The 4,496-nt window shown below is 39.9% G+C and overlaps 1 pseudogene; it reads right to left on the reverse strand.

Annotated features, from left to right (window-relative positions):
• Window positions 1-3,078: 3,078 nt before the first annotated feature.
• Window positions 3,079-3,881, reverse strand: LOC138176195 (large ribosomal subunit protein eL6-like; annotated as a pseudogene).
• Between the last annotated feature and the right edge of the window lie 615 nt (window positions 3,882-4,496).

The following is a 4,496-nucleotide window of genomic DNA, read 5'->3' on the forward strand; positions in this document are numbered from 1 at the left end:
TGGGTTGGTGAGTTTTGGTTGTAACCCTAGCTACTTTACCCTCCAGAATATCATATTCCAAATCCTCCAGTCCTTTAATGCAGAAGCTGCAAAAGCTTATCCTGACTGCAGTTCCATCATACTTAATTTTCCTCTCTGTTTGCTTGCAGTATTATCCCCTTGACCTGGGAACTCTGGAAGTTACCTATAATAATCCTGGAAGTTTTCATTTTGGTATTTTATGCTCTGGTTCTGAAATCTCAAGGCAGTTTTCCTTGATTTCTTGAAAGATCATGTCTAGGTTTTGTTTTGATTTTTTTTAATTATGACTTTCCAGTAGTCCAAACAATTTTTAAATTATCTTTCATGGATCTACTTTCAGGCCATTTGTTTTTCCAATGAGATATTTTACAATATCTCCTATTTTTTCCAATGCTTTTGTTTTGTTTTATTGTCTCAATTTCTCATAAAGTCATTAGCTTCCATTTGTTCCATTCTAATTTTCAAGGATGGATTATCTTCAGTGAGCTTTTGGACCTCCTTTTCCATTTGACCAATTCCCGGTGTTAAGGTATTCTTCTCCTCATTGACTTTTTGGACTTCTTTTACCATTTGACCTACTCTGTTTTTTTTAAGCAATTGGGGTTAAGTAACTTGCTCAAGGTTACACGGCCAGGTGTTTCTGGGTGGGTGCTAAGTGTTTGAGACTGGATTCTATCCCAGGTCATCCCGACACTGGGGCTGATGCTCTTATTCACTGTGCTACCTGGCCACTTCTGACCTAGTCTGTTTTTAAGGTGTTATTTTATTCAGTATTTTGGGGGGGTTTCTTTTAAAAATATGTTGACTCATTTTTTTATGATTTCCTTGCATCACCCTCATTTCTCTTCCCAATTTTTCCTCCAGTTTTCTTACTTGATTTTCAAAATCCTTTATGAGGTCTTACATGATTTGAGACTAATTCATATTTTTCTTCAAGATTTTGTGTGCAGGAGCTTTGACTTTATTTTAAAATGTATTTATTTATTTTTAGTTTTCAACATTTATTTTCACAAGATTTTGAGTTATATTTTTCTCCCCATTTCTCCCCCACCCCACCCAAAGAGAGTGAGCCTACTGAATACCCCTTCCCCTAATCTGTTTTCTCTTATATCCTCCCCCACACCCCCCAACTTTCTAGCAGGCAAGACAGATTTCTATACTCCAGTGCCTGTATATCTTATTTCTCAGTTGCATGTTAAAAAAATTAACATTTGTTTTTGAACTTTGATTTCCAGATTCTTTCCCTTCTTCCCTTCTCACTTACCCTCACTGGGAAGACAAGCAATTCATTATAGGTTGTACATGTGTAGTTATGCAAAACATTTCCATAGTAGTTATATTGTGAAAGACTAACTATCTTTCCCTCCACCCTATCCCACCCCCCACTTATTCTATTTTCTCCTTTGACCATGTCCATTTTCAAAAGTGTTTGCTTCTAACTACCCTCTCCCCCAATCTGCCCTCCCTTCTCTTATTCTCCCTCTTATCCCATTCCCCCCTACTTCCCTGTAGGTTGATACCCAGTTGAGTGTGTATGTTATTCCCTCCTTAGAGCTTTGACTTTATTGTCTTTTTCTGAGCATGTTTTTTGATATTCCTTGTCATCACAGTAATTTTCTATAGTCAGAGGGGTTTTTTGATGTTTCTTTTTTCATTTTTCCAGCCTATTACTTGACTTTACTCTTTGTTAAGGTAGAGCTTTGCTTTGAATTGTTCACTGTCCAAAACTTCAGAGTTTTTGTGCAGTTATTTTCAGTGAGACTTCCAGGGATTTTAAGTTTTCAGTTCTTTCAATGTGGTATGATCTAAGGAGAGATGTTTACTACTTACCTACCCTATGCTCTGGTCTGTGAGTACTCTTTTCTGCCCTGAAACTATGAGGAGGGGCCACAAGACCTGCTTTGCTAGTGTTCCTACCCTGCAACTGCCACCCAGGATTGTGAACTGGATCCCAGCTTCAAGTATGGGCAAAGAAACAGAGTCTTGCATCAGTGCTAGCAAAAATGCTCTTGTAATCTTCTAACAGTTGTTCAACCCTCTTACAATCTATGCCCACCTGAGAGAATGTGTCATGTGTTTGCTTTCCCACTCTTAATGCTGTCAAATTGATCATGCCTCACCTATCATCCACTATTACTTTAAAAATAATAACATGAAGAGGAACAAAGATGGTGAGTAGAGAACAACTCACTGAGCTCTCCCACATTCCCCTCTAAGTGACTCTAACATAACACCTCAAATTAAATTCTGGAGCTGCAGAATCAATAAAATATCAGGGGAAAGAATTTTCCAGACCAAGACAATTTAAGAGGACAGAGGAGGGTGGTGGTGGGACCTGGAAGGGGCAGTGCAGGTACTTGGGAGTGATTGGGAGCAGCAGCAGTAGTTTTTGGTGCTCTACATTCATGAAAGGTGAAGGTGGCTTGGAAAACTATTTGGAACAGATGGCAGGGTATAATTTGCTGCTGCTGTGTTCAGGACCCTGGTGCATTGTCCATGAATATTTGTAGGTCACAGTCCCAGGGCCAAAAGAGTGAAAGCACTTATTACAGGGACACTGGCCATTGTTCTAGGGTGGGATCAAGTATTAGTGGTCTAAGACAGAGGAGAACACTAGTATTTGTAGCTGTAGGAGACTGGGGGACCTGGTTACAGACAATGCTAGGAGTATTGCTAGGACTGGTGTCTACAGGGAAACAAGGTTAATTTCTGGGTAAAGATGAGGACACAGGCCAGGAAAGCAGTCATCACATCTCTCCTTAGAGCATAGCACTTTGGAAGAACTGAAAACCTACAGACCATCAGAGCTAGCTCAGAAATCGGGAGCAAAAAAGGTCTGAAGGTTAGAACATGTGATTAGGGTCTTTTCTTCAGTGGACATATATGGACACAGGTATTCCTGTACTGAATGGGAAATTGGTCTAGATTTTAATAAAATAGTTTATTTTTGTTTAATTTTATGTTTACTTGAAGTTCACAACATTCATTTCCACAAGATATATATATATATATATATATAAGCTATTGCAATTATTTTAATGAATGTTCTCTGCAAGGCATTTAAAACACTAGTTTGTGAGGAGAAACTTCATTAGAGAAAGAGAAGACAGAACGCAGGTAGCCTCGGAGCTGAGGAATTTTCTTGATTTGGGGTAGGATCTGAGAGTCTACTGTTTTCTGATCAGCCTTGTGCTGCTCTGTAATCTTGTATTTCTCTTTTTCTGTGTCAAAAATACCTCCTTCTTGGTGTCTAGGTTTACGGCTCTTCTTCTTGAAGTAAGCATCAGTAAGATGATTTGGAATTTTCACACCTGAAAGGTTAACCTGGGTATAAGTGGCAATAACAAATTTCTGATGGGTCCTTCTCAGAGGAACATGGTTGATGGTCAGAGGTGCAGTCAGCAGTAGCAAGCCACTAGCCAGTTGCTTCAGGAAAACCACTCTCTTGCCCCTGTGGTGGCCAGTGAGCATGATCCGAATGGTACCTGGCTTGATGCTAGCTCAGAGTCTCCTCACATGCTGGCTAAAGGGCTTTTTGCCATGACTTAGCAGCTTTCTAGGCACATCCTCAGTAGGTAATACCTAGGCATTTTGCGAATCTTTACCACTCGAGTTCCTCCAACAGGCTTTGAGATAGTAGCAGGCACTTTTTCTTTCTTCTTTCTTTCAATCTGGGTTTTGGGGGCAGTGTATTTCCACTTGTACATGGCTCTCTGGGAATACATTGCAGACCTGGAGTATCTACCAATCCTTCAGGCCAGGACTGGGTTCTGACTGCAATGCTTTCGAGGCTTTTTGACCTTTTCAGCTACATCTTCCTTTTTGTTCTCTTTATTTTTTTTTCCTTTTTGACCTTCTTTTCCTTGGGTGGCTTTTTGTCCACCATCTTGAGAGATGGGAAAGAGCCATTTCCACAAGATTTTGAGTCACAGATTTTCTCCCTATCTTTTCCCTACCCACTACCATAAAACAGCAACCCCACTGAATACCCTGTCCCCCAATCTGCTTTCTCCTATATACTCCCCCATTCCACCTCTGACTTTCTGGTGGGGCAAGATAGATCTCTCATATCACAGTGCCTGTATATCTTATTTTCCAGTTGCATGTAAAAAAATATAGTAATGATAATAATATATTTTAACATTTGATTTTAAAACTTTGAATTCCATATTCTTTCCCTTCTTTCCTCATCACCCACCCTGACTGGGAAGGTAAGAAATTCAAAATAGGTTGTACATGTGTAGCTACACAAAACATTTCCATAGTGGATATATTAGAAAGACTGACTACATTGCCCTCCATCCTATCCCTTCCCCCCACTTGTTCTATTTTCTAATTTGACCCTATTCCTTTTCAAAAGTGTGTGCTTCTATTTACTCTTCCCCCAATCTGCCCTCCTTTCTATCATCCCCCCCCCTTATCCCCTTTTTTCCTGGTTCTGCTCATTTCACTGTGCATCAATTTGAACAAGTCTT

The sequence above is a fragment of the Petaurus breviceps genome, unplaced genomic scaffold (assembly GCF_028583685.1).
Source record: "Petaurus breviceps papuanus isolate PSGF00001 unplaced genomic scaffold, PetGlider_PUasm1.0 84, whole genome shotgun sequence".
NCBI classification, from domain to species: Eukaryota; Metazoa; Chordata; class Mammalia; order Diprotodontia; family Petauridae; genus Petaurus; species Petaurus breviceps.